Source organism: Leuresthes tenuis, unplaced genomic scaffold (assembly GCF_036924035.1).
Source record: "Leuresthes tenuis unplaced genomic scaffold, fLeuTen1.0.hap1 SCAF_22, whole genome shotgun sequence".
In the NCBI taxonomy this organism is placed as follows: domain Eukaryota; kingdom Metazoa; phylum Chordata; class Actinopteri; order Atheriniformes; family Atherinopsidae; genus Leuresthes; species Leuresthes tenuis.
In genome coordinates this window covers 6,104,880-6,117,850 of record NW_027325376.1, presented here as the reverse complement: position 1 = coordinate 6,117,850, position 12,971 = coordinate 6,104,880, and positions in this window count along the sequence as shown.

Genomic DNA, 12,971 nt, shown 5'->3' with positions numbered 1-12,971 from the left:
AGGATAATCTAACATAGCTGCACTTGGCCTTCTCCTTTGCACTGATAATATTAGACATATTATTTCTTTGAAAACCAAAAAGCTACACCAGCTTTGCTGCCAGTAACTGACTTCCAAAGGGGGAGGAGGCTAAATGCCTGACACATGGAAATTCCCACCAATGGGATTTCTGTTCGGATTTAACAGAAGTCACCAAAAGCCTTATTCAGCATGCCAAAGCTCAGGCGAGGCACATTTATTTCTGTTTGTCATACTCTTATTCTTTATCTTCCAAACATTTCCTTTTTTTTCTGTGTATCTCTATACAACTTGCATTTAATGATCAAAGTCAGTCGCACCGAATTGTGTTTCTGTCATTTTGTAATCTGCAATAATTAAAGATTTTTAATCCAAATTTGCAAACAGAAGTATTGATACTGGCAGAGCCCCCTCCTTTGAGAATGTTGTAGCTGTTGTGGAAGGTGGCGCACAGCTGGCACAGCAAATCTGGCTGCAGCTGAGAAAAGACTTTAGCTGTCAGTGTTTAGATGGGCCCAGGTTCCAGGATAACTGTCATCCAAATGTTGTACACCACGGCCAGTGTCTCTGAGGTGCAAATAACAACACAGTTAGTATTCTGTCTCACACTACCAGGATTACCACTAATTCACGTTAGTTTTGAGCCTGACATGCACGTGTTGCCGAATATCACTGATTTGTATCTTTGCCCTAAGAGCACAGGACAGCTGGGGGTGTCCCGTGGTGTGTGGCACTGGTTCTCTGGCAGCATTTGGGTCATTTTTTAGACTGGCTCAACTCTTTTTGTTTTAGGCTCACGTTGTCCAAGGGAGGGCATGGCTTGGCGTTCCGGTCTCGGAGCTTTACCAATGCTGATCTTATACAAACTTACATTTAGTGGGAATTATTCAGAGATTGAGGATCAGAAAGACACAGAGTTTACTTTTAATTTTGGAAGAAAAACTTTTGATTTATTGTGAGCTTTCATACAAACATGCTTAAAATCAGGTAATTAGATGAGACCTGAGATTTTCTTTTGACAAGTCTTCGACTAACTTCTCACTCAGCTTATATCTGTCTGGACTGACGTGACACTGGACTTCACCTTGTCTTGCCTGACATCTTCTCTGACTTGTCACTTGACAGTTGAGACACACTTGACTCTGGACTTGGTCTTATTTCATTGGACGAGACATGTGACAAATGCTCACCCCCAAAAATGTGCCTTCACTTTGACTGACCAGTTCAGAGATTATACAGTGAGAGAGGACCGCGCGGTCTAAAGACTTCTGTTCTGCTTCTGTTAACAGCACCATCACCACTGCTGTGGCTGTCATGTAATGTGACACTGAAGGTAATATGTTGTCTGTGTACATGTGGATGCAGCTACAGCCTCATGCACTGGTTTCCCTGGGCACATACTGGTGTTATAAAAGGCCTGAGTGTTTTGTAGAGGCTTTTCTTGATCTGCCCGTCTAGTGAGAGCAATGAGCGAGAAATTGGTCATCTGGTACTTTTGTAGTTAACCAGCGTGAGAGCACGGTTGAGCGGCATGTTGGTTGACGTTATCTTGTGTAGCTGATCAAAAGGCTGCTTTTGTTTTATCTGTGGTACAGTTTCTGCACAATTTTCCTCCTGTCAGCGAGTGGTGGGCTCTTTCGTCAGCCTTTATGTCTCTGGTGCGTTTGCGCTACATTTCTTTTGATTCCCGGCTAAGTCAATGGCATATCACTTACTCAGTAGGCGTTTTTCAGACCAGACCACAGGAAAAATGAGACTAGAAAGAAGACTTTGAGGGCTTGTGACTGTGATCGTGTTGCACACAGAGAGGCAATTTAAAGCAGAGAAAGAGAAGGGCAAAAAGCAGGACAACATAAAAAGAGCTTGGACCAATAAGCCTTCATTTCTTTAAACAGTCTGAGAAAAGGAGGGGTAAGGCCTTACAAAAGAGCTAGAGTAAGAGAGAAAGACAGAGATTGCCCCAGCTGGCACAGTCAGCTGGGAGCAGGTTTTGTATTTGGGTCAGCACATTGCATCATCAGCATTTCTCCCAACCTGCCTGTGCAAATGGGGAAGGGGCCAACAAGCAAGACGAGCTGCATTATTAAGAGTTTCAGCTCTGCATGCAAGGTGTCCACCATACACAATGCTCACACATGGACACACTCTGGGAACGTACTCTGCCAGCTGTGTGTGCACAAGATCTTTGTCAGCGCAAATCTCGAGCATTCTCACACACACATGTGCAGGCCCACTAATCAATACAAACATTGTGTTTCATTATGGGAAATGAGTTATGCTTTATAGGCCTCCATCTCAGTCTGAATTTGTCCTTTTCATTATGTTAACATTGATTAACAATGAATGGCTTTCCTTAACTCCTTCAACCCTGGAGGTCCCTGCTCATGGACCGTACTGTATCAGTTCTAAACCTGTGGTCAGTATCATTTTTGTAAGCGTGGCACCCTCAACTAAGAAGCCAGCTGGTGCTGCCATGACTACAGCTGACGTATAGTTTGTTACAGTTGATCGTGGTCACAGATTCTGTGCCACGGTAACATGGAACAAGACTTCTGTTTTCTCCCTGATTTACAGAAATAATTCAGTTTTTTTTTGTGAAAGAACTTCTAAACTCAATCTGGCCCAGTGATGAGGATAAGGAGATTAATTGTAAGACCATTTCCGAACTATTCCATTATTTCTAAAAAAGCATTCTCCAAGATAAATCCTTCATCGAGCCAAAAGCTCCTGATTTTCGCTTCACAGGTGTGAAGTTAGGGAATACTGTGCAAGGTTTTAATTTTAAGAAACCGCTTTGGGGTTAAACGATTAAAGGCTGTGTTTTGACAGGCGCACTTTGTGGTCTGCTGTCAGCAGATAGCAGTATTAAAGTGAAGAGTTCAATAATTTCAATGATTACAGGATGCTTGAGAGTTTGTTGACTCAGTGGAGCCTCTTTCATATTTTGAAATAACTAAGAAACATCAAATGCTTAAAGCGCTTTACGGAGTGAAAGAGGTTCATCCTGGAGGAGGTTGGGCCACCAGGTTCTTTTAACACGCCAGTAAAAACCCAGTCAGGAGAATTCAAATTAAAACAGATTTTCTAAGGAAAATACAGAATATGATGTATATAAAATTGGACTTTTTTCAAATCGTTGCTATTCTTTGTTAAAGTAACATTTAAGAATCTGGTCAGTTTTTCGCTCTTTGGCTTCTGTTGTGCGATGTAACACCACAAAAATCATAAAAACAAATCTTCCTGCTGTCACGGGGCTCAGCCGAGTTGATTTCTTAAACAACAGAGTTGGAGTGACAGGTACACGTCGACTCTTGGACCCAGAAGAATGGTGAGTAACCGGACAACACTGAGGTATACAAGGCAGGCGGAAACGTTTGCAGGTAGAATTTTGACTGGAAGGTGGGGCAGAGTACGACTAGCTGGAAGATGCTCCTGAGTAGTCGGTGGGTGAGCAGGCAGGTAGAGAACAGCGGACCTTCCGTGGTGGTGGATGTCGGCTCAGTGGTGGAATCGATGTAGCTCACCTGGGAATGGCAACCAGAGAGTGCAAACAGTTTCTCGGGGGGAATTGTAGCAAGAACAAAGGAAGGAGGGTAAGTACACACTGGACTTTGGTATAACTCTAACTAGTATAGGACGGCCCAATTACCACAGTAATGGTGTAACGATCTGGCAAAGACTCCACCCTGGTGTCCAAGAAAACCTGCTCACCCAGCCTGAAACTCAGAAACAACACATCTCCACAGCCGAGTCAGATCATGACACCTGCAGGCCGTCACACGTACAGCCATACACAAGATTCTGCTTTTCCATGTTAAAGTGACCACAAAGGCGTCGATAAACGCCCTAAAAAATGTCAAGCGACCGTAAAGCAAATAGTGCGGCGTGGGGCTGGGAACCAAAGTCGTGAACATTGGTTTCTCAGCTCCCCGGGCACTCGGGGGCAGATTCAGGCCCCAGGAATGTACTTAACAAAACTTCACACAAGTCAGAAGCAGGTAGTTTTAAGCTTTATGAACTGTTGCTTTGAATAAAGTTGAAATAATTTGGAAAAGCATCTTCCCAGCTAGAATTTTTCAGTAGAAAAAATGCTGAAGGAAAAAACTGTGGTTTGGAAGAACATTTAGAATTGATTAAGTGAAAGGTTTGAAAACCATGATTAAATGCTCCCATATCTTACTGGAATTCACACAGGGGAAAAAAAAGAGAAACATAAATAAAAAAGGTGTTTCTATATCGGGAACACACCACGTTACAGCATTGTTCAGTATGACGAAGTTGAGGCCAAACACCTTAAGTACATCGTTTTACATCGTTGTATATAACCGTTCCCATCACAGTACCCTGAAGGCATCTTCTTCGCAGCATACACGTTTCCACATGCATGGAATAGTTAAGGCGCTGAAATGATGTCATTCTCTAGGCTCCATTTTGCCTTCCTGTGAAAACACGAGTTAACACTTCGAAACATGGTTTCAAAACAGCAACCAGAGCAAATTGTAAATACGATTGAATTATTTTCTCTTATGCGACGTGATGAGATAACCGCTTTTTTTTATTTTAAAGCCGGTTATAGGGTGAAATTGCCCTTCGAGGTTCACAGAGTTCAGAACTCACTACACTAACTAGAAATCGATGTTGAAATCTTTTTTGATGCTCAAAACGATGCTGTTTTATCGTACCATCATTTAGTTGTGCAGCTTTTTAAAAAGAAAAAGAAAGTCAATCCTGTAGCCTCTTGCTTTCACATGCCAAAGAGGCTACAGCAGTCTGGGAAGCTCACTTCTTTCTTGCTGATTTTTGCATTCTTCGGTCTCCTCCAAGGCCATTGATCAGATCTCTTCTCAATGTATCAGCTCCCTTTGAAATCACAAAGGCCTGCTTCTGGCACGCATTTAGAAATTCACCCCAGCCGTGTGACCTGTAGTCTTTGATGCACAGAATCCTTCGATTTCTCTTTTAAGGCTTCATACAAACCCAGATTGTTAGCAGCTTAAGAATTTGACTTAAAGTATTGTCAGATGTCTGTAGATTTACATCTCAACGATTATTTGCCTCACAGTGAGAAACTCTAGCACAGCACATCTTTATTAAAAAAATAACCTCAACCCATCAAAACAAAACCAATGCAAGTTTTTGTCACAGCGTAATCATTTGAATGCGTTTGCCATTGAAACGATTGAAGATAATTTTGGAAAACTAAACAAATTCATGAAGCGATGCGGTACTTCAACACATCTTCCTCTGATCACACTTTCCCAGAAAGAGATTTAAGGCCGAACTTCAGATGGAAACGCTGGGCCTATTTTTAATTGGCCGCTGTATTGATGATTTTGCAGGACTTTGTGTAGTGCCTGCGTTTTAATTGCATTTTTGTGGCATCGGGGAATAAATGCAATTAACTCAATGTGGGTGGACTTCAATCACAAAGATGCACTGTAGTGAGAAAAAGGTTGTTAGAAGGTAATTATGACTTTGTGATTATTCATTATGCTGCTGCATGCAGTGTGAATGTGTGTGTGTGTGTGTATACCGTAAGCAGGATTTAATATTTCATTATTAGAGTGGACTTGTGCTGAAAGGTGCATCTTCTGCTGCTAACAAGGTTGTTTAACAGTGTGTACACAATTATTTATTTATCTGTTTTCACCGTGGTGGTTGACTACAGTGTGCTTAATGTACAAATCTGTTAGGAAGCTAAAAGAAGGAGGTGGACAGGTTAAGCAAGTCAAATGAACAGAATTTCTATCAATGCAGAAAAGATCTGAAAACATGAAATGCGTTTCTTCCTTTCACCCGATGTGAATTCTAAAAGTGGCCTTTAGAGTGTTCTTTATTCAGGTGGCGTCTGCTTTTACATGTCTTCCTACCACGCACTTTGCTCACTTCTTTGTATGTGCGGCTTAATTCCCCATCATCGTAAACATTTTTTAAAAAGTCTTTATCTAAAATGAATGCTGCCTTTGTGGCAATACCTATTATTCGTGTTATTTACTGCAAAATATAATTAATTGGCCCTATGGTTCATGAATATAAAATCTCTTATCGTCCTTTCATGGGGAGTTGAACCCATGACTGAGGGGGTCAGCAGAGAGGTGTTGTTTCACTGCGCTCTTTATGCAGGCTCAACCACATCACATACACAACTGCATCCAAAGCCTCCTCCCTATTGCTCCCACTTTGCACGGTGGAGGCCTATTTGGAGCCTGGGGCTGGAATGGATCCATCACCCCTCTCATGTAGAATGAGGAATGAGGCGCTGTGCATCATGCTAATAGTCTTAGCTGTCAGGGGTCGGGTGAACTGGGTCTCCCCCTGCTGCTGGGGCTAAGTGCTCAGGGATGTGATGGAGAACTGTTCTGTGCAAATGCTTGACATAGTTAATGCTTTGCACCACATCAGAGACATGTCATCAGTCTCCTCCTGGCTGACAGGGAGAAATGTTGTAGAGTTATCTTGTTATCATATCAGGCTCTTTCCTTCTTCTACGCACTCACCTTCATCAACATTTAAAGCAGGCACTTGGTCGTACTGTTCTGTAGTGAATTTGCCAAGTAAATAGTGACATCAATTCAGCTACAGGTTCATGCACTAGCACTAGACTTGGTGTTACATCTCTCAGATGAGAACTTCCATCCTTTTACCACTGGCAGTCAGGACAATAAAAAGCAAAACAAAACATGTCTTTCCTATCTTTACTTACAGCAGTGCTTTCAACATGCGAAGATTAAGTTGCTCTGCATAAGCGTCCGGCCCCCTTTCTTTGTTAAAGTCATGCTTGATATAGGATCGAGAGATGTTTACATGATCAAATACACATGGCCAGCTAAGTTATTATTCAAAAGGTCAGAAGGGTAATTAAACTGCAAGAGATATAAGAGAGAGCTCGTCACAGTGGTTGTGAAAGAATGCAACTTAAAAGCACGAAGCAGTTTAACTTTTGCTCACTGGTCGTGGCTTTAGCTGTGCTCCTGCCAGGGTTTGCTCAAATCCAGAACATCAACGCGTAGCACAGCTTTGTGGACACATTTTGCTGGAAATGGTATTCTTCCAGGAGGTGAGCTTTGAGAGTGGGCAGGCAAATTTGCAAATCAATCAATAACTTAAAGTCTCAGCGAAATATGAGTCCACTTGAGGTGAGACTAGATTTTAATGTGGCTACTCTCATGCCTGCCTTGAAGCCCCACAGTATATTTATCAAACAGATATCAGGCAAACACCTGGTGGTGAACTCTGAGGGCCGTGTTGTTGTGAGATCACTGCAGTCCTTTCAGTGGTAGAAAATGCAGATCTGATTCATTTCATTGCTTCTCTGGTCATCCGTTGCCCATCTTTAGTGCACACGAGAGTAGAAGGTGACTCGGGTAGATATGAATAACGGGTCTAACTGCTGGGTCAAGCACATTAATAAAGATTTAGACTTAAAGGAACATTTTTTTGCAAGAGAAGGTTAAAGCTAATGAGATACTTCTTTGTCTTGACTTATCTGATTTGTACAGCACATTGTGCCAATAACATGATCACTTTACACTTACCAGGGTGAAAATACCACCCAGTTTGTGCAGACAAAGGGTTACCTCCCAGTCTAATTCATTCTCTTTATTGCTACGCTAAGATGGTACTGAACAAGAGAATCTCAAAAAGAAGTGCTTCTTATTTTAACAAGAAGAAATATTCCTCATTCTGTCTTATGCTTTTATTAATGGGATGCAGTTATCTGTTAATTCAATTTGAGTGGAAGCACTGAAATTACCTGATTTTTCTTTTTTTTCCAGGTAATGTGCAGCAGTCTCCCTACAATGCATCAAAGTCATAATGACAGATATACAATTATTAACCTGTCTTATACCTCTCACACCTTTTTCAAGCTTGTATTACTGTGTGGACCTTACAAACGGCATTAACTGACGTAGCATGTAATGACAGAATGATCAGAGTTAAAGATTCTGCTTCTGTTCTTAAAACGGCGAAGAAAAACACATTTACATGAGCATGGTCAGATGCTTTTCTTGTTTTTCTTTTTTCACCAAACCATTTAACCCACAAGATCCATTTTTGTCTCAAAAATCTAACTTCCTTAAATTGTACCTTTGTGCAGTTTTTAAAAGTCTCATTGCTACCTTTTTCATTATTAACTAACCCAACCATGCTGGCTTTTGTTAGCTAGCATCGCCAAATGCTAACATAAACATGCTAAAGTATTCACCATAACTTTGCTAGGATGCTGAAGTTTGTTGTGTTACATAATAACTCGCTAGCTTAGAACATCTTTATTTAAGCTGCCAATCTTCTAAGGTCATAAAAAAATGGCTATTTCCAGCCGCTATGTATGGACTCTGAAAATGAATGCCAAACGTGATGGGAATAAGTTAAGGAAGATGGATTCGAAGATGAGCAAAGCATGCTGGTGTGTATGTGTTCTCCTGTGGTGTCATTCTTGTCCTATGACAAAAGTATGTAAGCTTGTGGCCCACCAGCTCTTACATCGTCGAGGGAAATTAAAGCTCACCAAACAGATTAGATGTCACTGTGCTGAAAATGCTATTTTTCATTTTTACCCTCGAAGGGGAAACTGGGGATCTTTAAAGACCGGATAAAACATATGAACGAGTGTGAGGAGTGAGCCGCAGAGGAGGGAATGTGTGTCAGCAGAGTATTAGTTGGGCCATAGAACAAAAACTACAGTTGTTTCCCTTTTTGATGGGGTCTGTCATGGTTGCTTTTGGAGGAGTGGGGGCATTCCAGTGCTTGCAGCTTAAAAACTGGGTGTGACATACAGTGTAGAATATGTGTGTTGGAGAGGAGGGTTATCAGTGTGGAGGGATAATGCTCACTGTCCAGCGAGATCTTTGGAGAGGCAGAGGAAATATGGCTCACCACAGATAAGCCTCGCTGTCGCTTGGCTTTGACAACTATTAGTCCTGGCATCGTGGTTGGCTGTCCAGCGAGCTCCCTTAGTCATCGTGCGGTGATGGAGGAGAGGTGCCTCCTTGGCATGGGTTAAGAATGCATATTGATTTTTTCCTGTTTTATATATGGAGCCGTAATAAAGGCCCTCTGTGGGATCTTTTGCCGAGCAAATACGAGACCACTGTGGCAAGTAAACTAAAAGCAAAAACAAAGCGGGGTTGTGAAATAAATTCAAGTTGTTGTTTATACATCAAAGATTAAGCTGTGAAGACATGTCTGGGATTTGTTAAAGCTTCAAGTGTATCCAATGTAATTCTAATCCATTCTTTATGTTGTATGTTTCTTTGTAAATCAGTTAGTGGTGTGTTTTGTTGAGAGGCTCGATAAACAAGTCTGACCTTGACCGTGACTGCATTTTTGTTTTCCACCCCGCTGTGGTATTCCATTATGTTTCATGATGAATTTATGCATGCGCGAGGTGTTGACTTACCTTAGATTCGTTTATGTATTCTGGTAGGGAATAATGTCTGGCTGACCTTCATGTCAGATATGCATGGTTGGATCATCCACCTATACAAACTGCAGTGGAATGAGGGGGACCAAACAAGTGTAACACCTGTTTTGGAGACAGAACAAATAACAAGCCCACTTTTTTGCTAAACTCCTTCATTGCTGCAGCCACTGAAGCACAGGCCAGTGAGCACATTAATCAGTCCAAAGACTACATCCATCTGTCGCATGGGCACAGCTCTCCACATGCAGGACCCGCGAGCTGTTGGCACTGCCTCTGCTTGTGTTGTCTCCCATTATTTCTGCCCATTTTAACTGTGTTACCTATCAGGCAAACCGGTGAGGTAAAGCGACAAACTTGGAGGGATAGTGGGTTTGCTGTCAGGGGAAGCTTGTTTAGCTCTCGGGGCTGGTGATAAAAGGGGGTATTGATGCATGTTGTTACGCCGAATCAATCCAAATTTTTGCATATGTAAAGTCTTTGTTATTTATTTGACTCTATTGCATTCCTGCTTATTAAAATCGCATTTTACAGATTAAATACTGACACATGTTAACACAGCTGCAAAACCACAACGAAGACAAAACAATGAGGAGGTCCCTTTGAGGTTTTAGATTGTATATCTAGTCTGCTTTTCACATTAAATAGCAGGAACATCAAGATGGCATAGAATGCAAAGTTATTCATGAAGTTCATTTCAAAGTCGGTGTCATTTTTCTCTAGAGCTACTGCTGCTACAGATTTGACAAGCACACCTTGAGAGCAGCCAGTTTCAAAGCTCCTGAGTACACATGTACGGACTCCACCCAAAGCTCTTTGTTTTGTGCGTTAGGTAATGTTTCAAAAACCCGCGACACGGATTCCGTTTCACTTCAGTTTTTGTTTATAAATAGCAGTATGTCACAGCTCAAGTCATTTTATGGATATCTGCACTGAAAGAAACCAAACAATTCCCCTTGAAATGCCATCGACACAAACACTTTCATACTTTTTGTCACGATTTTCCTTGAGACCGGATTGAAATAACATGTGGGCATGGCTCGTGTACGGGCACGTTGGCATGCCTGTGCATGCGTGCGCATCTTTTTTCAAACTGGGGAGGTCAAGCACAGTGTTTCAGAATGCAATCTACTTTTTCAATCATTCTTCATGATAGGTGTAGACCCACTGTAAAATCATACTGTTAGCTGAGATGCTTAAAGCACCTGGTGTTCTTTTTTCCCTTTTTGTTGTGAATGCTTTACTTGTTGCCACTTTATGAAGCTCTTATGTACTAATCTAGCTTCAGGGCATTTGAGAATGTGATACGTGACTGTGTTCCTGTGAGTGTGAGAATGGAAATCTGTGTTTTTACTGTAGCGCATGTTTAGAAACTGGTAAATCGATTGTTCTTTTTGTTTTTTTAATACTTTGTATTAAACCATCTTAACTGGAACTAGCCTGTTTATAGATTTGCATCTGGTTATGATGTGGACTTCTTGATGCTGAACTGAATGAGCTGTCAAAGTAATATGAGAGTTTATTTTTTAATTTTTTTATCTCTTTAGAAACATGGGATGAATAACAAGTGTGGATATTTACTCACACGTATCCACAAGTGGGATAAAGCAAACAGTATGATGATTTGTCATCATTATTAAATATGCAAAACTGGGGGAGAAAAAGAAGCTATTGTAGTAAATCACTGCTTAGTGACTAACTGCACGAGAACGTGGAGGTGAAAAATGTTTACGGGCTCTGTTTTCATATCAGTTCATAGGGAAATGGCTCAGCTTTAAAGGTCACTCTGAATCTCGCATCATCGGTGTATTTGTGCGGTAAAAGTTCTTCTGTTTCTCTGTGAGTAACATCGCAAAAATATATATCCGCACAAATAAAAAGCTCAACTCTTTCTCTGCTCTGGCTGTTCACTGGAAGGAAAAGGAATGCTACTCCGTAAGGCTCAAAACACTGCATCCACAGAGAATAAGAGCAAAATAATGGTTGATCAGCGTGGTTTCAATGTCACCCACAGTTTTATTAACAGCTGTTTTGTGGTTATTCCATTTTGCAGTTATTTCATTTTGCGTCTGACGTGCGGGGACATAAATCACACAATCACCGTGGCATATTATTCACACAAATTAATTCTTCTTTACCACATATTTCCCCTGCAGGGCAGCCGCTGCATCGTTCCATTAAGCCGAAATCCAGCAGAATATAAATAATTCTGCTCTCTATTTACACTCTGCTGCACATGGCATTTTAAGGTTATGAAGTAATTGTAGCTCCTTTATTACACGGCTACACCTCTGTGCACGTACTGACCATTTGCCATCAAGTTGTTGTTTACAATTTATAGACTTTGGTAAACAAACACAGGAGGCACGCATATGTAAGTCGATGCCTTTCCTAATGCTGCCTTTTCTTTAATATTTGGGCACAATGCATCATCTGAATAACGAAAGAGCTAACCTCTCTAAGCACACAGTTCACATTTACAACCAGAATGTATCTGTGGACAACAGCAGAGCTTCATTGTCCATCCGTGTAGGAGAACATTTGCATAACACCCACTCATTTCTCATGAAGGTAAGTGAGTCTGTTATGGCACCTGAGAGCAAAGGTCTTGAGAGAGATGTTTAAGTGTATGCCAACACTTTTTAATGGTTGCATCTGAGATCAAATGAGATTTGTTTTTCTTCTGTTATTGTGAGAGGAAACATATTGCCGCATTGGCTGTAAATGTATTTCAGAAAATTTGCACATTGTAAGTACTCCTTTGGACCCATTTGTCCATGTTGATATACAAATGAGTAAGCACCTTTAAGACTTAATGGTGAATAGTATATAAGATTTCTGTTGTTCTTGAGGCAGATGTGGACTAATATGAAGCTGGATTTTCCACACTCTAGATACTCCTGTAGCATTATTTCTCAGTGTGCAGGGTACTTATTAACCTCTTTTTTTATCTTGGTATCTTATATTCACCTCTTTTGCTGCACTTGGGTTTAAATAAAATGATGGAATATTCAGAGCCCAGAGCTGTACTGGTTATGCACTGCAATGTAAAGAACAACGGTGGACTACAAGTGAATAGTCTTTCAATGATACTTAAGAAACAAAGACACCAAAGCCAACATTGATTTAAAGTAATTGAAATCATATTAGTCTGGCTTCCATTTAATATCTAACCCTGAACATGCGTTTCAAACTCGTAACCTTAACAACTGGTGATGAGTGAAGTGCGATTGAAATGAAAAATCTTCATTATTTTATTACTGATGTTGCGTCAGATGGGCTTTAATCCCATGCTCAGTGTTATTAGTCAGTTGAACTTTATCATTGTACAGTGATTCATTGCACTTTAACGTCTTCACATTGTACCCCCGAGTAACCTCAGTTCCCCTGTTTGGTGAAACATCTGTCTCCACTCAGTCAGCAGTAGCTGCTGCCACTTCTTTATAATTTACCTTCACTTTATATACTTTTGAAGCTTGCCATTACTGCCGTTTCTGGGTCCTCACTCCTCAGTTTTCTTTCCCTTCGTCAG